The sequence below is a fragment of the Lepidochelys olivacea genome, assembly GCF_965140295.1.
Source record: "Lepidochelys olivacea isolate rLepOli2 genome assembly, chromosome: 18".
Classification (NCBI taxonomy): Eukaryota; Metazoa; Chordata; order Testudines; family Cheloniidae; genus Lepidochelys; species Lepidochelys olivacea.
In genome coordinates this window covers 8,103,290-8,127,305 of record NC_140428.1, presented here as the reverse complement: position 1 = coordinate 8,127,305, position 24,016 = coordinate 8,103,290, and the positions used below count along the sequence as shown (strand labels likewise).

At 60.9% G+C, this 24,016-nt stretch overlaps 1 protein-coding gene across 1 annotated transcript in view; it reads left to right on the top strand.

Moving 5' to 3' along the window:
• Positions 1-4,279: 4,279 nt before the first annotated feature.
• The window catches only part of RAP1GAP (RAP1 GTPase activating protein), a 185,149-nt gene continuing 165,412 nt past the window's right edge, over positions 4,280-24,016 (top strand). The window contains exon 1 of the mRNA XM_084651477.1: positions 4,280-4,441. The gene's annotated coding sequence lies outside the window, so the exon portion shown is untranslated. The remainder of the gene's footprint in view (positions 4,442-24,016) is intronic.

The following is a 24,016-nucleotide window of genomic DNA, read 5'->3' as shown; positions in this document are numbered from 1 at the left end:
TTGGGATCTTTGTCATTCCTGATCATGTTTTCTCCAGCTCTCCCTTTTTGCCTTTTTCATAATTCTTTGTGCCACTGCTTTATCTCTGTTGTAGTCCATAAAGTACTTGCTATTCATTGTACTTTTTGTTTGGTTGTATGTGTGTATGTTTGCCTTCTTGCTTTCTTTGCTGCTTTACAGTCTTCATTGCACCAGGGATTTCTGAGTTTGTGGCATTCGATGGCTGGCTGCTGCTACAACTCCCTTTATTATATTATCATGAAATGCCTCTGGATTATCACTTATACAATTGGTACTTAGAGACTCAGGACACTTACTCTTTAAGAGTCCCCAGTTTGCTTTTCTAAAGCTCCTGGTTGGAATTCCTTCAGTGTTTTCAACATTACCTTGGCCGTGATATGCAATTAGCACAGGGAAGTGATCACTTCCCATTCTATCTTCTGTATAGATTTCCAAGGTGCGTTTACTTACTGTACTGCTTGTTGCAATTCCCAGATCTAAATATGCAAAGGTTCCATCCTCCAAATTAACCATAGCAGGTGCTCTAGGATCGAGCAACAAACTGTTCTGGGCATTTGACATTTTAACCAGCTTCCCCATCATTCATTATGGCGATTAAGGTCTCCACTAATAATATACGGGCCTTTGAGAGCCTTAACTAACTCTTCCACTTCAACATTGTCAAGGATTTATATCAGGTGTACACGGTGCAGGTTTACAGAAAGGTGCCATTATTCTGCAGAGGAATCGCAACAGGTATGTACTTAAAATATAAACGCTGTTCATCTCAATCTGCAGATCCCTGCCCTTGGCATTTCTCGGCCAAATCCGATTACATCGGATCCTGGAATGCTAAGAAATGTTTCCTATATGTATATCACATCAGGTTTGTGTATGTAATATCAGACGTTTCCTGTACGTGTATCACATCAAAACCAGCTTTCTTTAATTCCTAGCCCCGTGTGACTACACTAAGTGTAATTACAGCAAAAAGCCAGTAGAACCATGTTGTTTAAACCACACTGCCGTCATTGCAGAATGCCGTCTTCCAAGAGATTGCCTACATGCAAATACTTTTCTGCCACTTTTGTTATGGTCATTCTCTCAGGCTTCTTCCCTGTCTGTAAAGGCAATTAATCACTTCCGTCATAAATGCTACAAATGCCTCTGTCCCTACAAGCAGCGCCCTCCGTCTAGTCCCCCGGTATCCGCTTTCCGGCCCTGCACGAGGGTGGTTGTACCAGCAGCTTTCTCCCCTCACTGGCATGTTCCGCCTTCTCCACGCTCAGCTGTGAATATCTTTTGGTAGCTTCTTCGTAAGATACGGTTCAGGTCATTTAAATTTTCTGTATCTCTCTGGTTTGGCAGACTCTTTGTCTGCTGCACTGTGCGCATCCCCCAATTGCTGCATTTCAGTTCTGCTCCTTCCTTGCAAACAGTTCTCAGACGAGTGCTCTCCACAGTTCCCCCACCTCATCCTCCCCCCCCAGACAGCTGCCACATGCCCAAACCCGGGACACTTACAACATCTCAAAGGGGCCAGGATAGATGGTTTAACTAAGAAGAGTTGACACCCTCTATTAACCCCTGTGGTACCATTGTACCTTCAAATGTTACTCGGGCTGCTGTGGATGCTTTTTGTTCTCCCCTCTCCTGCTAATCAGCCATTTAACAAACAGCACTTGGTCTTCACCTGGACCCCTTTTAATTTCAGCCTCAGACATGTCTAGGGGAATCCCTGACATTACCCCTCTTGCGTCTGTCATGAAAAGGTAGTTGGCAAATTACTTTTATTTTCCCTAAAACTGTTGTTTAAAGAACTTTGTCAGCCTGTTCTTATGTCTCCTAGTAATAAATCTCCACTTGCATTCTGAGTATATCCCCTGCTTCACTGAACCCCTGCCACTGGTTTCAAGGGAATAACAGCTTCAGCGAGGGATTGGATAATTACCGATCCTTTCCCTTACTCCCTAGCCAGCCCTGCCTGCTCCTTCATCAGACAGAGATTTCTAGTGTGTGCTTCTTCTTCTTCATCTGCAGCCGTTCCTCATCCCTTGGAACTTGTCACTGTAACGTCCAGCCAGTATTTCCAGCAGCCCGAGGCACCTGATTTCCAGGCCCAGCTCTCAGCCTCTCCCAGCGCCAGCCCCCTTCTGGTCTCAGCCTCCTCCCTTTCCACAGGCCCAACCTACTTATTTCTTCATCTTCCACAGGGCTTCCTTGAGCCCGGGCTCTCCTCTAGGTTAACTGACTAGCTGCCTTGTGAGAACATCATCGACAACCCATCCCCCATGCCCGGCCTAGGACCCTGCCTCCTGCATCAGCCTCCCCAAGCCCTTGTGCTCCATGGGGCACACTGAGCTGCTCCCTGAACCATCCTGCTTCTCGCCCCCATGAGCTGGCCCAGTGCTTGGCCTTTCCCAGCTCCTGTTTCTCCAAATCCTTGGGGCTCTCAGGCCACTTGTGTCTGCGGGGCCTTGTCTCAAGTTCCCCTGCTCACCCCAGTGCCCTTTGGGGAAGGGTGGGGTCCATGTCTCCATAACAGCCTTGCGGGAAAATGCCTTCCCCCCCCCCCGGGGGGGAGGCTGTTGCTAGTCGCTGGAACCCTACTGGCCCCCTGCACTGTGGAATGCTGCCTCTCCCCTCCCCGCCCCCCTGCATGGGGCTGGCATCTCCACTCCCCCCATGTTCCTCTACACCATGCCACACTTTTTTGACAAAAGTGGGCATTTGTCCCATTTGCTCCTGCCAACTGATCAGGTCGGACGGCTGGGACAGTGCTGAAAAAGGGACTGTCCTGGCCCAAACAGGACGTCTGGTCACCTTACCCATGCTGGACACAAAAAGCCATGGGCCCTGGGCCGCTTGCACTAGTTAGGGTGGGTCCTGCTCAGGGCATGGATGGAGGACCTGCAAGGGAAACCCAGCCCCTGCAGGATGGCACTTGGTTTTCCCATGGGGGCCTCCCCCCACCCGGTCATGGCTGACCCCAGGGCCCCAGAGGGTTCCTCAGGTACAGGCCGGCCCCTTTCACTTTCTCCCACCTGCCTTTGAAATGGCTGGTGCAAGGCTGAGTCATCACAGGGTGTCACTATGCAACTTGTAGGCAGCTTCAGAGCACCTGGCCTGGGAGGCCCTGGGCACAGCTGCTCTGGAGTCCTCAGCAATGCAGACAGCTCACTCCCCATGGCTCTGCTGCTGCCCCTCGATCCCGCTCTGCAGCCCCCCGCTGTCCCAATGCTAGGCTTCCCCCAGCTCTGCTGCTGCCCCTCAGTCCTGACCCACAGTCTCCTCCTCTCCCAGTCTGTTTACATGCTGTTTTTCAAGGGTATCCCCTACAATTAGCCATTCCTTTCTTACCCCCTTGCTGGAAGGCTAGACCCCTCTGAGCAGTCCCCTAAGCACCCTGTTGCTCTTCTCGATGCCCCACCCCCCACGGCCATCTCTGCCCCGCTCTGACTGCCATCTCAATGCCCCGCCCCCGCCCCCACTGCCATCTCTGCCCTGCCCCCATCTCGATGCCCCACCCCCTGCCGTCTCGATGCCCCGCCCCCCATCTTGATGCCCTCCCCCACTGCCGTTTGGATGCCCTGCCCCATTGCCATCTTCATGCCCCACTCCCACCGCCATCTCTGCCCCGCCCCCCCTCAGTGCCACCCCCCCACTCCCTGGCACCCAGGGCAGCCTGCAGCTCCCGTCTCTGCCCCCAGCAGGCCCCAGAGCGGAGCTTTCGCCCAATGCGGAGCCTCACTGAGGCCGACGGCTCCTGCCCCGCCCGGATCCCTCGGGGCGGGTGGGGGGCTGGAGCCCGCCCTGCGCAGAGCTGCCCCGTGGGGCCAGAGCCCCGGGTTCACAGCCGGCTGCTCCCCCCGCCCCGCCCCGCGCCGGCGCCCCGCGCCCCCCGCCCCGCCGGCTCCCCGCGCCCCGCCCCGCCGGCGCCCCCCGCCCGCTCCCTGCCCCGGCCGGACCCCAGGGCACCTCCGGCCCCGGCAGCCCCTGCTTCCCCGACCCGCGGGGCCGCCTGTCTCCCGGGGAGCCGGGCACGTCGGGTCGGGGCGCTGCGCCCCGCCCGGGGGACCCAGCCCCTGCTTTGGGGAGGGGCCCCGGGCCTGGGCCTTATGCCTCATCCACCGACGGGCTCCGCGGGCGGCAGCCTGGTGCGCGCCGGCCCCGCTCCAACCCGCGCCCCGCAGCGCCCCGCGCCCGCCCCGCAGCGCCGTGCACGGAGCCGCCCGGGCCGCGCGCCGGGCTGGGCGGGTCACGTGACGCGCCGGGCTCTGCCTCGCTCGGCTCAGAGCCGCAGCGGCTGCGCTGGGGAGCGCTCGGCCCGGCTCGGCTCGGCTCGGCCCGGCCCGGCTCGGATCCTCCCCGGCCCCGCCGCTGCTGACACCCCGCTTGGCATCGCCGGCTGCGCTCCCGGGAGCCCCCCGCCCCTGCTGCGGTAAGAGACCCCGGCCCCTCCCGCCGGCTGCTCGCAGGGACCGAGGGAGCCCGGACGCCTGGGTCCCTTCCTCGGCTCTTCCAACCCCCGGCTTCGGGCAAGTTGCGTCTGCTCCCCGTGCCTCAGTTTCCCGTCTCTGCCCACACGGACAGTGCGGCTCGCCCGCTGGGCTGGCGCGCCCCGAGATGCGGGCGGAGATGGGCAGAGGCCGGGGCTTGGGCTTGGGGGTGTTCGCCGGCTCCGTTCCCTGGGCCGTGGGTGGATCTGCCTGAACCTGTCCCCCTCCCTCGCTCTCCATAGCCAGTCCCCGCACAGCTGAGAGCCGGGGGCCCGTGTCACCACCCCCTGAGCAATGGGCAGGGGGAGCGAAGAGGCCCCCGGGGTGTCCCACCCACTGCAGCCCGGGCTGCGGCTCGGAAGGGGCTTGCCGCGGGTGCTGGCAGGTTGGCACCAGCTGCTCCTCCAGCCACGATGCAGGTAGGCTCCTGCTGGCGCTGCCTGCCCCAAGGTCCTGGCTCACCGGGGGTCTCGGGCAGGTGCCCGTCTCACTGCGGGGCTCCGTCTGCCTTAGCAGGGTGAGCTCTGGGGCTGGGAGAGCGGCCCTGCTTCCTGGGTGCCTCGCTCCAGCTACACAGGGCAGGGTGCTGCAGGACTCCTGGCAGCCCAGCCCAGGCCAGCCTCCATGGGCTGGTGGGGTGCGAAGACACAGGAAGCTCTGCGTGCAGTCCATCGCCCAGAGCGGTGCTGCAGCACCCCTGAGTGAGCACCCGTCAGGCTTTGCTGGTCCTGAGTAGCCAGCTGGGCCCCACTAGGCCGGGCACGCACTGTTGCAAGTGATGCCAGGCCACCATTGGCACAGGCAGGATGCGGGTCTTTAGCGTGGGCACATGCAGCTTGCACAGGGCCCCCATGGCTGGTACCTTGACTACTGGTCTTTCCGCCAGGACGCGGGTCCCAGACTGAGCATCTGCTGAGCCCCAGGGGGACCCATACAGAGCCAGCAGGGTAATAACGCTCGGGACATCCTGCTGGGCTCGGGCGAGTCCCAGACCTGTGGTCTGTTCACTCATTGGTGGCTCTGGATCCGCTGGAGCGAGAATTCCCCAAAACGCTTCACCCCAGGGAAGCTCTGTGGCTGCAGACCTGGGCAGGACTCAAACCAGTGTCTAGGGGTGGAAGGATTTGCTTCCCCTCTGGTTCCATGAGCCGGCCAGGAGCCACCTCCTCCCTGCACTCCAAGCACAGCAAATGCCCAGTGAAATCCAGGCTGCTGGAGATCGGAGCACTTGGCTTCCCACTGTGTGTCAGGCCCGGGCTGGCTTCCCTGGTCCAGCCCCAGCGATGCCTGCTGAAGTGCACGCAGCTTTCCTGGGCTGGTGTAGCTGGGCTTGGCGGGGGGAGCGTGACTGCGGAGAGACCTTTCCAGGGTGCGAGAATGGCCTTTCCTTGCCCTCCGGAGGCTGCAGTGTGCCCAGCTGGGCTCCCACAGCTGGCAACAGTTAAGGGGGGATGTGGCACATAGACCCAGTGGGGAAGGGAGCGTTTGAAACCTCCTTGTCTCCGCGTGGTGCAGCTCCTTGGAGGGTGGGTGTGCTGGGTTTCCAACCTGATCGTGACCGGCTCCGTGGGCTAGTTACCGCCAGGAGGAGCCAGAGCATTCGCACAGCTGGCATCTGCCAGGTGAAGCAGGGAGGAAGAAGCTGCCAGCCATTCCCTTCCCAATCTGCATCCAGAGTCATTCCCGCTTGTGTGAGGGTAACACTGCTCTCCCAGCCAGGGGGAGCTCCAGGCTGCTGCCCCGTTCCCTGAGGATCTCAAAGCACTTGGCCCAAGTGGGTTGATATTTTCAATCCCTGTTGACACGGGGGGAAAGTGACTTGTCCTGGGCATTCAGGGAATCGATGTCAGAGCCGGGAATAGAACCCAGGTGTCCTGGATCCTGGCCTGCAGCTCAGCCTGGCATTTCTGTGCTAACCGTGGGGTTTGACGATGGAAGGTGCTGGGGGCACAAGACCTCCTGTGAAGGTGGGAGCCTGGCTTTTCGCTTGTGTCAGGCAATACCCACTGGCAGGCTAGGGGACTGCTGGGGTCGGGAGGTGCCGCATTGCACAAACCACCTGGGGCGGGGGTCTCAGCCTGTTCTGGGCTGCACCCCCCCCCCCGCACCAGGATGAGACCTACTGCTCTAGGTGCTTTATGGGCACTGGTGGCAGAGATGGGACTGGGCAGCATCAGGGAGGATGGTGCTAAATGGGCTGGTTCGGTTAGGTCAGCCTCTGGCCAGCATGTGCTGTTGCATGGGGTCGGGAGTGAGGGGCGCTGGCAGAGCTGGGGAGGGCTGGCCGAGCAGGGGGCTGCGGGTCGGGAGTGAGGGGCGCTGGCAGAGCTGGGGAGGGCTGGCCGAGCAGGGGGCTGCGGGTCGGGAGTGAGGGGCGCTGGCAGAGCCGGGGGGCGGGGGGGCTGGCCGAGCAGGGGGCTGCGGGTCGGGAGTGAGGGGCGCTGGCAGAGCCGGGTTGGGGGCTGGCCGAGCAGGGGGCTGCGGGTCGGGAGTGAGGGGCGCTGGCAGAGCCGGGGGGGGGGCTGGCCGAGCAGGGGGCTGCGGGTCGGGAGTGAGGGGCGCTGGCAGAGCCGGGGGGGGGGCTGGCCGAGCAGGGGGCTGCGGGTCGGGAGTGAGGGGTGCTGGCAGAGCCGGGGGGGGGCTGGCCGAGCAGGGGGCTGCGGGTCGGGAGTGAGGGGCTCTGGCAGAGCCGGGGGGGGGGGGCTGGCCGAGCAGGGGGCTGCGGGTCGGGAGTCAGGGGCGCTGGCAGAGCCGGGTGGGGGCTGGCCGAGCAGGGGGCTGCGGGTCGGGAGTGAGGGGCGCTGGCAGAGCCGGGGGGGGGCTGGCCGAGCAGGGGGCTGCGGGTCGGGAGTGAGTGGCTCTGGCAGAGCCGGGGGGGGGGGGGGGGCTGGCCGAGCAGGGGGCTGCGGGTCGGGAGTGAGGGGCGCTGGCAGAGCCGGGGGGGGGGGGCTGGCCGAGCAGGGGGCTGCGGGTCGGGAGTGAGGGGCGCTGGCAGAGCCGGGGGGGGGGGGGGGCTGGCCGAGCAGGGGGCTGCGGGTCGGGAGTGAGGGGCGCTGGCAGAGCCGGGCGGGGGCTGGCCGAGCAGGGGGCTGCGGGTCGGGAGTGAGGGGCGCTGGCAGAGCCGGGGGGGGGGGCTGGCCGAGCAGGGGGCTGCGGGTCGGGAGTGAGGGGCGCTGGCAGAGCCGGGGGGGGGGGGGGGGGGCTGGCCGAGCAGGGGGCTGCGGGTCGGGAGTGAGGGGCGCTGGCAGAGCCGGGTGGGGGGGGCTGGCCGAGCAGGGGGCTGCGGGTCGGGAGTGAGGGGCGCTGGCAGAGCCGGGTGGGGGGGGCTGGCCGAGCAGGGGGCTGCGGGTCGGGAGTGAGGGGCGCTGGCAGAGCCGGGTGGGGGGGGCTGGCCGAGCAGGGGGCTGCGGGTCGGGAGTGAGGGGCGCTGGCAGAGCCGGGTTGGGGGGGCTGGCCGAGCAGGGGGCTGCGGGTCGGGAGTGAGGGGCGCTGGCAGAGCCGGGTTGGGGGCTGGCCGAGCAGGGGGCTGCGGGTCGGGAGTGAGGGGTGCTGGCAGAGCCGGGGGGGGGCTGGCCGAGCAGGGGGCTGCGGGTCGGGAGTGAGGGGCGCTGGCAGAGCTGTGGTGAGACTTTCCTCGGGCTGCTGCTGAACATGCCCTTCCCCCCCACTGTTGACCGTGTTTCTCGTGGCCCCCCGAGAGGCGCACGCCGGGGTCATGCAGCGATCGACCAGCGCAGCCTGGCTCCATCTAATCCACTCGCTCAGCCCAGCTGTGGGCACACGCACCCCCAGCCCTGCCCACACACAGCACCCAGTGCCCGCCCACGCCGCCCGCCCACGCCGCCCGCACGGAGCCCGGCCTGCCAGCGCGTGTGTGCACGGGCACGCACACACCAGTGCCTGCCACCCCTCGCACGCTGACTCTCTTCTGTCAACTCCTCCCTCCCACAGTCCCATCGTTGGCACTAGCGTCTCGTCTCGCACGCCGAGCCGAGCCATGGGAGGCTGCTGCGGGGTCTCCCCTTGCCGCGGGGCTGTTCCCTGCTGGCTGTCTCGGTGATTGCTTGGCACTGTGCCCCTCTGCCCCTCTTGCTGGGTTGCTTTGCATTAACTTGCTACGTTGGCACCTCCCCCCCAACGTTTCAAGTCTTGGGGGGCCTTCGCCCCTCGGCGCCTGTCTCTCCCGTCTCTCAGTGACCAGCGGGGAGGCCCTGTCAGTGCCCGCTCCGTACAAACCCGCTGCTCTTTGCCTCCCCCTCGGCCGCTGCGGGGCCCGCTGCATGGACGGCTTCTTGGGAACCCTGCCTCCCTGCTGCTTGCCAGAGCCCTCAGGCCTTGCTGGTTTCCTGCCCCCAGGCTCCCCGACCCGAGTTTTCTTGTGGAGCTGGTGTGGTCTGCGGCGTGGCCCTTTGTTTGTGCAGCTGCAGCTCCGCGGCTGGCCCCGCTCTGGAGGGAATGTGTAACGAGCATGGCGGGCGGGGGGTTGCTTGGATGGTGGGGGGCAGCACTCAGCAGCCTGCTGCTCGCCTCTGGTTTACATCTTCTCTTCTAACACTTACGCTTCAGGGTTTCGATTGTCCACCGGCAGGGGTCAGGAAGGAATCCCCCCCCGGTATATTCTGGCAGGGTTTTTTTTTCAATCTCCGTCCTCTGAAGTGTCAGGCCTAGAGATGGGACGCTGGGCGAGGTGGGCTAAGGCTCTGAGGTGGCACCATGCATTCCCTCTCTCAGGGGCTTGGCCGGTTTTGTCATGCGCCCAGGGCCTACTGGGTCAGCCTGGGTGCTGGTGGGAGGGGATTGGCAGGGACCTTGGGGGAGTTTTGCCTTCCTCTGCAGCCTGTGGGTCCCTTGGTCCCCCCTGTTCCCTGCCTGTGGCTCTGATCCCCGGGCTGCCGTGGGCTGGGAGGCCGTGGGGGCTCTGTGTGCGGGGCTGGGGCTGGGCAGTGCTCGGCAGAGATGAGCCAGTTGCTCTGACCCAGAGATGGGCCTGTTCTCGCTGCAGGCAGGGCCAGGCCAGTCGCTCTGTAACCAGGACGAGCAGCTGCCTGCACAGCCAGATGAAGGGGGAGCTGCAGGGTGGGCGAGGTGCCTTTGATCTCCCTCCCCGGAGAGATCTCCCCGTTTGTTTCCCAAGGCCACGCTCACACCCCACCCCAGGGACGGTGCATGGGCGTCTGCTGCCACCCCACCAGCGCTGCCAGGCACGGGGGCAGGGCCAGGTGTTTGAGGCTGGAGCGTCTCTCTCTCTTCAGCCTCCATCTGTCCCCTGCTGCTCTCCGTGGGCTAGACCCACGCCTGGCGTGGAGCTGCGCTGCAGCCGGCTCGTGGCACCGGGCGGGGCAGGGGTCCGGCGCCGTCTCTCTGCAGCCCAGAGCCGGGGTGTCCCAAGCGCTGCGTACCAGCCACTCCCACCGAGAGGCTCGGGGCCGGATGCCCAGCTGCTCCGCGCCAGCGTCTGGGGCCGATTTGCTGAAGGAGCCGCTCTCGCTGTGCCGAGCTCTCGGGAGGATCTGCCCCTAGGGGCAGCCAGACCCAAACCCCAGCTCATCCCCTCCCTCCCCCCCACCCAGGCCTGGGGCCCATCTCCAGAGAGCTCAGGGACTGGCCCGAAGCCACTGGGATGGCTCTTGGGCACCTGGGAAGCCCTGGGTCTGGAGAAGCCTGGGCTGGTGGTCCTGGGGGGTGTCAGGGTGGGGCTGGAGGGAAGGTGGGGTCGGTCCCCGTGCTGAGCTGGGATAGTGGTTTGCTGGGTGTGCAGGTGCCTAGAGGGAGGTGTGTGTGTTTGTACGTACAGGGGCTGTGTGCGTGTGTACCGGGTGGGTGTGTACCGGGTGGGTGTGTACTGGGTGTACCGGGTGGGTGTGTACCGGGTGGGTGTGTATGCCCATGTGGCGAGTGGGTCGGTGCGTGTGTACCGGGTGGGTGTGTACCGGGTGGGTGTGTACCGGGTGCGTGTGTACCGGGTGTACCGGGTGGGTGTGTACCGGGTGGGTGTGTACTGGGTGTACCGGGTGGGTGTGTACCGGGTGGGTGTGTATGCCCATGTGGCGAGTGGGTCGGTGGGGGTGTACCGGGTGGGTGTGTACCGGGTGGGTGTGTATGCCCATGTGGCGAGTGGGTCGGTGGGTGTGTACCGGGTGGGTGTGTACCGGGTGTACCGGGTGGGTGTGTACCGGGTGGGTGTGTACTGGGTGTACCGGGTGGGTGTGTACCGGGTGGGTGTGTATGCCCATGTGGCGAGTGGGTCGGTGGGTGTGTACCGGGTGCGTGTGTACCGGGTGCGTGTGTACCGGGTGGGTGTGTACCGGGTGGGTGTGTACCGGGTGTACCGGGTGGGTGTGTACCGGGTGGGTGTGTATGCCCATGTGGCGAGTGGGTCGGTGGGTGTGTACCGGGTGGGTGTGTACCGGGTGGGTGGGTACCGGGTGTACCGGGTGCGTGTGTACCGGGTGGGTGTGTACCGGGTGTACCGGGTGGGTGTGTACCGGGTGGGTGTGTATGCCCATGTGGCGAGTGGGTCGGTGGGTGTGTACCGGGTGCGTGTGTACCGGGTGGGTGTGTACCGGGTGGGTGTGTATGCCCATGTGGCGAGTGGGTCGGTGCGTGTGTACCGGGTGCGTGTGTACCGGGTGTACCGGGTGGGTGTGTACCGGGTGGGTGTGTACTGGGTGTACCGGGTGGGTGTGTACCGGGTGGGTGTGTATGCCCATGTGGCGAGTGGGTCGGTGGGTGTGTACCGGGTGGGTGTGTACCGGGTGTACCGGGTGGGTGTGTACCGGGTGGGTGTGTACTGGGTGTACCGGGTGGGTGTGTACCGGGTGGGTGTGTACCCGGTGGGTGTGTATGCCCATGTGGCGAGTGGGTCGGTGGGTGTGTACCGGGTGGGTGTGTACCGGGTGTACCGGGTGGGTGTGTACCGGGTGGGTGTGTACTGGGTGTACCGGGTGCGTGTGTACCGGGTGGGTGTGTATGCCCATGTGGCGAGTGGGTCGGTGGGGCCGTCAGCTCTCGCTGGCTCTTGTGGGGTTTTATGGGGAATCTCACAGTTTAGGGGGTTTGTCTTCAAGCCCGAGCTCCAGGAGTCAGGTGCTGGGGCGAGAATCTCGCTTTAGTTCCTAATAAAAGTTCCTGGTGCTCCGCAGCTCGAAAGCAGCGTGCGACGGGGGGCTCAGGAGGCCCCTGCCGGGCTCCTCCGGGAGACAGGGTGGCGGGAATGAAGAGAGGTTTTAAACCTCGCGATTTGAAGCCAATTCTGGATTTTTTGGAGATCTTGTCACGTGCGTTTTGTATGCTGGGGCTGGCAGTGCTGTGGGGGGTGGCAGATCAGCGGGGAGAGGGGTGCGTTTGGGGGAGGGGTGTGTGCGCAGGTTGTATGTAGTGGTGTTGTCTCCCCGGTAATTTACACTCGCACTGGGGGAGTGTGGTGGGGTAGGGGCCATTTATAAGCTCAGAGGGCTGTGCTCTGGGGGGGGCCCTGGGGGTACGTGCAGGGCTGTGCTCGGGGGGGGGCCCTGGGGGTACGTGCAGGGCTGTGCTCGGGGGGGGGCCCTGGGGGCACGTGCAGGGCTGTGCTCGGGGGGGGGGCCCTGGGGGCACGTTCAGGGCTGTGCTCGGGGGGGGGGGCCCTGGGGGCACGTGCAGGGCTGTGCTCGGGGGGGGGGGCCCTGGGGACACGTGCAGGGCTGTGCTCGGGGGGGGGGCCCTGGGGACACGTGCAGGGCTGTGCTCGGGGGGGGCCCTGGGGGCACGTGCAGGGCTGTGCTCGGGGGGGGGGCCCTGGGGGCACGTGCAGGGCTGTGCTCGGGGGGGGGGGCCCTGGGGACACGTGCAGGACTGTGCTCGGGGGGGGGCCCTGGGGACACGTGCAGGGCTGTGCTCGGGGGTGGGGCCCTGGGGACACGTGCAGGGCTGTGCTCGGGGGGGGCCCTGGGGGCACGTGCAGGGCTGTGCTCGGGGGGGGGGCCCTGGGGGCACGTGCAGGGCTGTGCTCGGGGGGGGGGCCCTGGGGACACGTGCAGGACTGTGCTCGGGGGGGGGCCCTGGGGACACGTGCAGGGCTGTGCTCGGGGGTGGGGCCCTGGGGACACGTGCAGGGCTGTGCTCGGGGGGGGGGCCCTGGGGACACGTGCAGGACTGTGCTCGGGGGGGGGCCCTGGGGACACGTGCAGGGCTGTGCTCGGGGGTGGGGCCCTGGGGACACGTGCAGGGCTGTGCTCGGGGGGGGGGCCCTGGGGGCACGTGCAGGGCTGTGCTCGGGGGGGGGCCCTGGGGACACGTGCAGGGCTGTGCTCGGGGGTGGGGCCCTGGGGACACGTGCAGGGCTGTGCTATCTTTCAGTTTAATATTCTGCCTTCATCCAAGCCTGGTCGCGGGGGGCGCTCTGGGTTCATGTCGCACCCCCTCTGCCAGAAGGGCAGGAGCTGAGCTCCGTAAGTGCCCTGCTGCCCCCCTGGCAGGGCCGCGGGGCCTGTCGGTGCAAACAGGAAATGGGGGACACTGGGGGAAGGAGCTTTTAATGCTCGTAACAATCCTGTTTCCTCCCCACCAGGCGCTGCCCCTGCCCGGCCCCGCTCTGCTGGAGCTGGGGTGAGCTAACTCCAGGTGGAGGGCAGGACAAGATGGTGCCTTGCCTCGGGGTTGGGGTTAAGGCTGGAGGATCCTTTCGTGGACGTGGGTAGGAGAGGCCTGGTGACACTCAGTGTCAGTGCACGGCAGCCTCTCGTCTGGACGGAGATGCCCGAAGGTCTGTGCAGAGCGGGCCTGGCTGGCGGCTGCCCGGGCACTTGGCTGAATCTCTTGGAGCAGGTACTCGTGGCACAGTGGCGTCAAATCTCATTCTGTGCCACCCACTCCTGGCACCGCCCAGCCCTGCAGCAGGCCACCCTGCCAGAGCCGATGACACAGTGGTGCGTGCCTGCCTGGCATGGCCGCGTACCTCCTGGGCTCTCTCTGGGTGACTCACTCTCCTCTCGGCACTGCTGCTGTGTCAGATTCACCCACGCTGCGCTCGCTGAGCTGCTGCACGGCCCTGCCCACGCCCCACAGCACTGGCTCAGGGCCCCAAGGGCCCCCCTCTGCCAGCTCTGAACCCTCAGATGGGGCATCAGAACATGTGACCTCCCCCCAAGGCAGCGCTGGTGGGGGTCGGGGCATGGCCGGTTTGGGGGAGCCACCTGCCCCGATTGAGCTGGGTCCTTCTGATCAAACCGAATTCAGCCCAACCAGCACTGGGCGAAAAGCCAGGTTTTCCTTCCGTCCACATTACCTGCCCTCCCCGGCGGGTTCCATACAGTGCAGGGATAACGCAAATGAGCCCAACTGGCCCCCAGCTGAGCGCTGGGCATGGACTGTGCTCGATGGCGCAGCCAGGGAGCGGGGCAGGCTGGGGGCAGTGCCTGAGCACAGACCCCTGTGTCCAAATGTCCGTGGGGCTGCTTCCCCCCGGATTCCCTCTCGGGAGCGCTTGCACGGGCAGGGTTTGGTCACAAGGATGCGGCGGGTTTGCACAAGGGCTTGCACTGGGCACTTGGGAGCCCCGTGGGATGGAGCAGTGGGAGAGGGCAGCGTGGGGCGGGGGCGGGGGGGTTACATGCTGGGCGGTCAGAGGAGGAGCGGCTGGGATAGTACCAGCTAGTTTCCTGGGTGTGGCGCTGCAGGAGTGTGGGAGGAGGGGGCAGTTCTGGTGCTGGGTCTCTGCCGTGTGCGCGGGTCTGGTTGGGCAGCGGCTCCCAAGCATGAGCCAGGCTGCTGGCCTGGCCCTGGGCCTAGCGAGCCGGGCAGGCTGGCAAGGGACCTCCTGACTGCCGTGGTGCTGCCTGTGATCGTGTTAGGTCTTGCGCATCTTCTTGACTCACGTGCAGTGGATTTGCTGGAATGGCTGCTGAATGGAAGCCCCCTGGTTACACCCCTGGTGCCTGAGCCGGCTTGGCTAATGCTGGACTCGCCCCTACCTGAGCCATCGGGCCTGCAGCGGGTTAGGCCACGTTCCCAGGAATCCCCATCCGTAGGAACAGGGGGTCTGTCTGCAAGACATGAGGGCACCTCGGACCCTAACGCTGCAAACACGGGACTGCCTGGGGAGTCCTCACAAGGGTCCTGCTGGCAAAGGACCTCCAAGATCAGCTCCGAGTCCATTGCAAAGAAAACCCCTTCATAGCCCTGGCTGCTTGGGCCAAACCTCTCCAGGGTGTCAAGCCCCTGGAGACATGGGCTCCCTTGGGGATAAATCGGGCCCAGTATGTCTTACCCACTGCAGCCTGAAACCAGCTCGCCCGATGTGAGCGTCCTTTGCTGGCCTGACTCCCTTCCCAGGGCGACGCTCCGGGCTGCTGCCCTTGGCTGGGATCCCTCCTGCTGCAGTGACTGACACGTGCAAAGCCCTTTGCAGCCACAGAGGAGCTGAGAGCAACTGCAGCAAACAGCTTGTTTCAGAGTCAGGGATCCTCTTCCCCTGGGCCAGGAGCCCAAGGAGGACACTGGAGAGACGCCCGCTGAGTGGAGCGCTGGCTCCGGCAGGTCTAGGCGGGAGTGGGGGCTGCCAGGCAGTCATACCCATCTAGCAGGGAAGATCACTCAGTGCCCACTGTGACGAAGTGGGACTGTTCTTAATGGTTCTTCTGAATAGTGTGGGGGTGCCTCAGTTTCCCCTAGGCAGTTCTTAAGTATCTAGGTGGTGGGATAAGGGTGTATGATTGTTGCAGAGCCCTAGAAGGCAGGTGTGTGCAGGGGTCTGGACACAGAGAATGGCCGACATCCTGTTTCCTTGCCACTGATGGCCTGGCCCTTCCCCCCTGCGAGGTGAGAGCTAAAGGGTTGGAGAACAAAGGAATCAGGTGCCCTCCTGGCCCGGGAAAGGGACAAAGCCCAGAGGAGGAGGGGCTGGAGAGAGTTTCAGTTTGGGGCTGGCTGGGACATGGAGTGAAGGGCAGACGTGGTTGTCTGGCTCACTGCCCCCCCAAAATGGACCCAGCTGAGGGGTCCTGTTCTCTGCACCTACAAGCTCTGTTTTAGACCATGTTCCTGTCGTCTAATAAACCTCTGTTTTACTGGCTGGCTGAGAGTCCCGTCTGACTGCGGAGTTGGGTTGCAGGACCCTCTGGCTTCCCCAGAACTCCGCCTGAGCGGACTCGCTGGGGGGAAGCACACGGAGGGGCAGAGGGTGCTGAATGCTCCGAGGTCAGACCCAGGAAGGTGGAAACTGTGTGAGCTGTGTGTCCTGAAGACAGGCTGCTCCCAGAAAGGAGACTTCCCCAGAGTCCTGCCTGGCTTCGCAGGGAGCAGTTCCAGAGCATCGCCCGGGGACTCAGTGATAACTGGTGGCAGCGGTGGGATGTACTGCACCCCACGGATGGCGCTTCCTGCAGTAAGTGACCGAGGAGCAGTAAAACGAAGGGGGATTGACGAGGACCAGGCGTGCTGAAGGCTCAGAGAGGAGCGGTTTCGGGGGGCAGTTAACCCCTGGGAGTGTGTGACCAGCGAGAAGGACTGTGCAGTAATGGGGTCCCCCTGGGGACTGCGGTGAGCAGTCTCAGGGATGGAGCCTGTGGCTTGGCCCTGGGAGAGAGAAGGAGTTTTGCAGTAACAGGGTTCCCCTGGGGATTGCAGCGAGAGCGGTCCCAGGGGCGGAGGAGTCTGCAGCTCAACCATGGCAAAGAGGTGGTGACCTGGAGAAGGGCTGGCACTCTAGGGGTTCTTCCTGGAAACCGTGGGGAGCTGAGAGCACACAGGCCTCTGAGTCCACAACACCTTGGGAAGAGCGGAGTGACGGCCTGTCACCATCTCCTTAAGAAGGCCATTGTAACCCTGTGCAGAAAGAGAGGGTTGAGCGTTGGAAAGTTCACCAAGGCACAGTTCATCGTGCAGCCGGAGGAGGATGACCGCTCTAAGGAACTGATTCCTGACCCCAAATGGGGCTATAGCAGGATCTGGGAGCAGCTGGAGTGGGAGCCAGGCACCCCCAAGACTCCTGTCCCCGACCAGACGAGGGTCTTCACGATCGGGTTCCCCATCCGAGCATCGGAGATGGACGGGATTGGAGCTGAGTCCGAGGGAGCAAGAGGACTGTGAGAGACAGCGAGAGCCCGAGAAAGAGCTGCAGAAGCAGCAGCAGCATGAACTGGCGGTGGTGGGGTGGAGAGGCCTAGGGGACCTCCCCGGGGTGAGTGGGGATAGATCCCGGGGGGCCAGTTCCGCAGGGAACCTCGAGACTAAATTGCTGCCCCTGGTTAAGGAGGGGGGCATGTGGATGCCACCTCACTGCCTTTGAGCAGGCTGGCGATTTGAACCAGGGGCACCCTGCGGAAAAGCCCCAGTGTCTAGCTCCCTTGTGGAGTCCCAAGGCCTTAGACTCTGTCAGCCTGATGGGTGAGGATGTGGACAGGCTCCCACTCCTGACCCCAACTTCTATGTCTGTGTGGAGTCTCCTGGGGTCGAGCCCCTCGGGCCCCCAGTGGGAGCGGAAGGGGATGGTCAATGGGGAGACATTCCTGGGGTGGCGAGATCCTGGGACAGAGAGAACTGTTGTCAGGCCCTGGATGGTGCAGCCTGAGATGCTGAGGGGCTGGGTGAGCTGGGTGAGGGTCCCAGGGACGAAGCCCCTCGCCCTGCCTATGGCCCAGATCCCTGTGCAGACCCAGGGGGGGTCGGGCTGGCTGGTCGTTAGGGTTCTCCAGGATATCAGCTGCAAGACCCTATTGTGGGGTGACTGTGTCTCTTTGGGACAGGATCCAGGCCCTGCTCCTGTAACGGCCGAGGGTTTGAATTTGAATCCAGGGAACCAATTGGTGGAGAGGGAAATGGTCAGTGAAAATGCAGATGACCTGGCTGGCAGCAGGGAGGAGCGGCTAGGCTCAGGCTACCTGCCTGCCTGTAACCAGACCCCTGGGGCTGGGTGGGACAGAGAGATGCTCCCTGCCGCCTTGCACACCGGAGAGGGGGCTCACGCTGGCTCTGATGCCGTGAGGAAAGCAGGGAGCTCGCTGCCTACCCCTACTGGGACAGCAAGGGCAGCACTGAGCACAGTGGGAGCTGAGACCCCAGCTGAGTGGGGGGAGACACAGGCAGGGCAGGGGATCTGTGGGGAGTGGCAAGGTGCTCAGTAAGGAGAGTCTGGATGAGCCTAGGCAGCCTTGTGAGCTGACCGCTGTGTCTAGTCAGCAGGGTGGGAAGGCGAGGAGAGCGGAAGATGAGTGTCCCTGGACCTTACCTGTTAGCTGGGTGGAGAATTGGGACAGTGAAGGAAATGGGTCTCTGTCTGTCAGGGGTATTGACTTGCCTGTGGAGGGAGCTACCCTGATCTCCAAGCAGTTGTCTGTGACCAGCCTTGTGTGCTGGGACCAGGGGAATGAGATCCCAAGCTGTGTGTCTGGGAAAGGAGAAAGTGTGTCCGGCTCTTCTTTGTCTGTGGAGCAGACAGAAGGGGCCTTTCAGCTCGTGATGGTTGAGGGTCGTGCAGTTGTCCCAGAGCTGGTTCTGGATTCAGCTAAAGCCCGGGAAGGGAAGGGTCCTAAGTTTGTGTCTGCTCGGGAGAATGGCCCTGTAACTAGGTCGCATCCAGTTAGGGTCTATGTAAAATCCCAGAGTCCAGACAATTGTGGTGCTTGTATTTTGCCTGTTGCTAGTGTGTTGTTGGGAAAGGGTGAAGCAACTCTGTGTAATCAGGGTGAGTTCCTAGCCGGGGCACAAGGAGAGCATGAAGGTGATGTGATTGTGTTACCTACTGAGGGTGTGGAAACCTGTAGCAAGAAGGAAAAGATTCCTGAACTTGCGTGTGGCAAAGGGAAGGAGAATGCTTCTGACCTTTTATCTAGGAAGTCTGTAAGTTTGCCTGAAAGGGGATTGTGTCGGAATCTGCCTGATGGACCAGAGGTAATTCTGGATGTAAGGGAGACCCAGAAAGAGTCTGTTGTTGCTCAGGAAAGTGTTCCTCTAGAGCAAGCCCTAGGTAAAGAGGGTAAGGGCAGAATTTCTGTGAGGGGTAAATGGTTGCATATGTAACCCTTCTGCCCGTCAGAGTTGGCAGCAACAAGGGCCGGGTTCAGTATCTAGGGGATCCATTCCAATAACACAATGCAAAACCGGCTCGAGCCCCCACCCTGTGACCTGGGACAAATATATACCACCCCTGCCGGGCGCCTCCAAGAGGCAATACTTCCCCTCTGGCAAGCACATAGTCTGAGTGTAGCAAAAAGTCTTTTAATAACAGAGAGAAACAATGTGGCATTATGTTGGGGAAACACCACGAACAGGATTCATAACACAACCCAGGAGCGAAAACCCATCCCAAGCAAATTGGGGCGTGTCCTTTCCCTTGGGTTCTTGAGTCCAGCAACCCGAAATCACTCAAAGTCCCAAAAGTCCAATGGCCCAAAAGTCTCTGTCAGGGCAGCCCCAGAGTTCAAAAGTTTATCTGCAGCGTTTTACCTCCCAACCTGGGTGGAAATGGGGGGCGGGGAAGAGGTAAGGGGCACCTTACATGATCTGAAGCTGACTGCCCCACAGCTCCATAGGGCTCCGCTCCACTCGCCGGTCCACGAACTGCTCCGCTCAGCTCCGCCTCCCACAAGCAGCTCCCGCTGCCCCATGAACTGCTCCACCAGCCAGTCCACAAGCCGCTCCAGCCCTCCCACAAACAGCTCCACAATGTATCTTCAGGCTCCCCCGCAACTTCACACAACACTCACTGATTTCAGCTCTTAGTCAGTTTTTAGCTCTTTTGTGATTTCAGCTTGTAGCAGGGGAGCCTCAGTGCTGGTGCACCATTGGCCCCAAGTGAATTCAGCTCAGCAGCCTGTAACTAGACTCCTAATGGAGTCAACATTAGCTCTGATATTCCACACTGGAGACAGGAGGCAGTGCAATCAGCATGTAAGACCCTCACCAAGGAGTCCATACCATCAAGTATAAATACCTGTCCCCAGCCTCTCTCAATTCACAGAGTTTTGGAACCCATGTCCCTTGCCTAGCGAGTGCTACTTAGTTGATGGCGAGTCCCTCCATCATAACAAAAGGCCAAGTACAGTTCCACTGTCCTTGATTCCCATAATCAGGGTAATAACCATTTATTCTTCCTACCCCAATAACAGAGACACTGGGGATCCCACAGCAGCCAAAGTGACCATTTGGGCAGCTATGGTCTCATTCTAGGCGGGGTGGGTGTGCCTATGCAAATGAGATCAGCCCCTGAAGTTCTTTTCCACCACTTGCCGCACCTCACCACCAGATGTCAGCGTGGAGCTCATCCTGACTCTGCTTACATATAAAAAAGCCCTCGGGAAAGGAATCATAGAATATCAGGGTTGGAAGGGACCCCTGAAGGTCATCTAGTCCAACCCCCTGCTCGAAGCAGGACCAATTCCCAGTTAAATCATCCCAGCCAGGGCTTTGTCAAGCCTGACCTTAAAAATATCTAAGGAAGGAGATTCTACCACCTCCCTAGGTAACGCATTCCAGTGTTTCACCACCCTCTTAGTGAAAAAGTTTTTCCTAATATCCAACCTAAACCTCCCCCACTGCAACTTGAGACCATTACTCCTCGTTCTGTCATCTGCTACCATTGAGAACAGTCTAGAGCCATCCTCTTTGGAACCCCCTTTCAGGTAGTTGAAAGCAGCTATCAAATCCCCCCTCATTCTTCTCTTCTGCAGGCTAAACAATCCCAGCTCCCTCAGCCTCTCCTCATAAGTCATGTGTTCCAGTCCCCTAATCATTTTTGTTGCCCTTCTCTGGACTCTCTCCAATTTATCCACATCCTTCTTGTAGTGTGGGGCCCAAAACTGGACACAGTACTCCAGATGAGGCCTCACCAATGTCGAATAGAGGGGAACGATCACGTCCCTCGATCTGCTCGCTATGCCCCTACTTATACATCCCAAAATGCCATTGGCCTTCTTGGCAACAAGGGCACACTGCTGACTCATATATCCAGCTTCTCGTCCACTGTCACCCCTAGGTCCTTTTCCGCAGAACTGCTGCCTAGCCATTCGGTCTCTAGTCTGTAGCGGTACATGGGATTCTTCCATCCTAAGTGCAGGACCCTGCACTTATCCTTATTGAACCTCATCAGATTTCTTTTGGCCCAATCCTCCAATTTGTCTAGGTCCTTCTGTATCCTATCCCTCCCCTCCAGCGTATCTACCACTCCTCCCAGTTTAGTATCATCCGCAAATTTGCTCAGGATGCAATCCACACCATCCTCCAGATCATTTATGAAGATATTGAACAAAACCGGCCCCAGGACCGACCCTTGGGGCACTCCACTTGATACCGGCTGCCAACTAGACATGGAGCCATTGATCACTACCCGTTGAGCCCGACAATCTAGCCAGCTTTCTACCCACCTTATAGTGCATTCATCCAGCCCATACTTCCTTAACTTGCTGACAAGAATACTGTGGGAGACCGTGTCAAAAGCTTTGCTAAAGTCAAGAAACAATACATCCACTGCTTTCCCTTCATCCACAGAACCAGTAATCTCCTCATAAAAGGCGATTAGATTAGTCAGGCATGACCTTCCCTTGGTGATTCCATGCTGGCTGTTCCTGATCACTTTCCTCTCATGCAAGTGCTTCAGGATTGATTCTTTGAGGACCTGCTCCATGATTTTTCCAGGGACTGAGGTGAGGCTGACTGGCCTGTAGTTCCCAGGATCCTCCTTCTTCTCTTTTTTAAAGATTGGCACTACATTAGCCTTTTTCCAGTCATCCGGGACTTCCCCGGTTCGCCACGAGTTTTCAAAGATAATGGCCAATGGCTCTGCAATCACAGCCGCCAATTCCTTCAGCACTCTCAGATGCAACTCGTCCGGCCCCATGGACTTGTGCACGTCCAGCTTTTCTAAATAGTCCCTAACCACCTCTATCTCCACAGAGGGCTGGCCATCTCTTCCCCATTTTGTGATGCCCAGCGCAGCAGTCTGGGAGCTGACCTTGTTCGTGAAGACAGAGGCAAAAAAGCATTGAGTACATTAGCTTTTTCCACATCCTCTGTCACTAGGTTGCCTCCCTCATTCAGTAAGGGGCCCACACATTCCTTGGCTTTCTTCTTGTTGCCAACATACCTGAAGAAACCCTTCTTGTTACTCTTGACATCTCTGGCTAGCTGCAGCTCCAGGTGCGATTTGGCCCTCCTGATTTCATTCCTACATGCCCGAGCAATATTTTTATACTCTTCCCTGGTCATATGTCCAACCTTCCACTTCTTGTAAGCTTCTTTTTTATGTTTAAGATCCGCTAGGATTTCACTATTAAGCCAAGCTGGTCGCCTGCCATATTTACTATTCTTTCGACTCATCGGGATGGTTTGTCCCTGTAACCTCAATAGGGATTCCTTGAAATACAGCCAGCTCTCCTGGACTCCTTTCCCCTACATGTTAGTCCCCCAGGGGATCCTACCCATCCGTTCCCTGAGGGAGTCGAAGTCTGCTTTCCTGAAGTCTAGGGTCCGTATCCTGCTGCTTACCTTTCTTCCCTGCATCAGGATCCTGAACTCAACCAACTCATGGTCACTGCCTCCCAGATTCCCATCCACTTTTGCTTCCCCCACTAATTCTTCCCGGTTTGTGAGCAGCAGGTCAAGAAAAGCGCCCCCCCTAGTTGGCTCCTCTAGCACTTGCGCCAGGAAATCCTCATGGAGTCTTTGCAAGCAGTTTACTGCAACTGAAGGGTGTGAAAGTGATTTAATCAAGAAAGAAAAGGAGTACTTGTGGCACAGTTTCAGTTCCTAACAGCCAGAAATGTTCTGTTGTGAATGGATCCACTGACTCTCCTGTTGAAAGATCCAGTGTGGAGAGCTTGGAGAAGGTCTCAGATGGAGTAAAAGCTGTTAAGAAAGTTAAACATGCCTATAACCAAGTGGCTGTGTTTGGCCAGTTTGTTGGGGAGAAGACCCAATCCCAGTTTGACCCCCTGGGGTTTTGGGGGTGGCCAAAGGGCACGGGCCACATAAACCTTCCTACATGCGGCCTGCGAGTGCTATCGACCACCCCTAAGGGAGGGCGTGAAACTGGAAGGGCCTGGTGCAACTCCCACTAAGGAATGGGAGAGATGCTGGGGCATCCATAGGAACATTGGTGGCTTCGAACTTCCCCAGGTCACTAGCTAAAGTGACCCCGCTCAGTTCGATCTCAAAGGGGGGAGAGATGTGACGAAGTGGGACTGTTCTTAATGTTTCCTCTGAATAGTGTGGGGGTGCCTCAGTTTCCTCTATGCAGTTCTTAAGTATCTAGGTGGTGGGGTAAGGGTGTATGATCGTTGCAGAGCCCTAGAGGGCAGGTGTGTGCAGGGGTCTGGACACAGAGAATGGCCGACACCCTGTTTCCTGGCAACTGATGGCCTGGGCCCTTCCCCCTTGCAAGGTGAGAGCTAAAGGGTTGGAGAACAAAGGAATCAGGTGACCTCCTGGCCCAGGAAAGGGACAAAGCCCAGAGGAGGAGGGTCTGGAGGGAGTTTCAGTTGGGGGCTGGCTGGGACATGGAGTGAAGGGCAGACGTGGTTGTCTGGCTCACGGCCCCCCAAAATGGACCCAGCTCTCTGTTAGACCATGTTCCTGTCGTCTAATAAACCTTCTGTTTTACTGGCTGGCTGAGAGTCATGTCTGACTGCGGAGTTGGGGGGCAGGACCCTCTGGCTTCCCCAGGACCCCACCTGAGCGGACTCGCTGTGGGAAGTGCACGGAGGGGCAGAGGAGGCTGAAGGCTCCGAGGTCAGACCCAGGAAGGTGGAAGCCATGTAAGCTGTGTGTCCTGCAGACAGGCTGCTCCCAGAGAGGAGACTTCCCCAGAGTCCTGCCTGGCTTCGCAGGGAGCAGTCCCAGAGCATCGCCCGGGGACCCCGTGACACCCACATTGCCCTGGGGTGCCGCAGCAATGGCTTCACCCCCCTCGCCGAGCGTCACTGCCGAGCGACCTACGGGGCTGCACATTGAGGATAGGATTTAACGCCCGCAGTGCTGGCTCCTGGCTCAGCCCAGAGCCCCAAGCCACGATCCCAGCAGACATTCTCAAGAGTAGCTTTTCACTTCCCACCCCTGGCCATGGCACTTGGCAGGGCCAGCATCTCCCGCCAAGGGCCTCTCTCTGGGGCTGGCTGTCCTGTTAGACACAGCCCCCCGGGGACTGGCTGGGCAAAGGGCTGTGTCTTCTCTAGGCTAGTATGGCCAGCAGGGAGAAGGTGTCATATCTGCTGGGACCCCTGATTGCTTGGCTCTGGCTGTAGAGGGCACCCGTCCTCCCTTCCAGCTACCCTTCCGTCCCACAGCTGGCTTTGAAGGGTCATGACACCTGAATGTTGATCACACCAAGGGGTCCCTCCCGGGCTGGCGCTGATGGAATTTGAGCTGGCGGCTGTTCAGATGGGGGCAGCACCATGCCCCGGCTTGCAAACACACCCACGGTGATAGCCGCTGCGCTCCACCCCGGAGCACCTGCTGCCTCCCCAGCCAAGCTCTGTGGGATCGGAGCAGTGCCTAGAGCTGTGGGTGGGGGCTCCTTTGATCGCCTTCCTCTGCAGCATGGGGCTCGG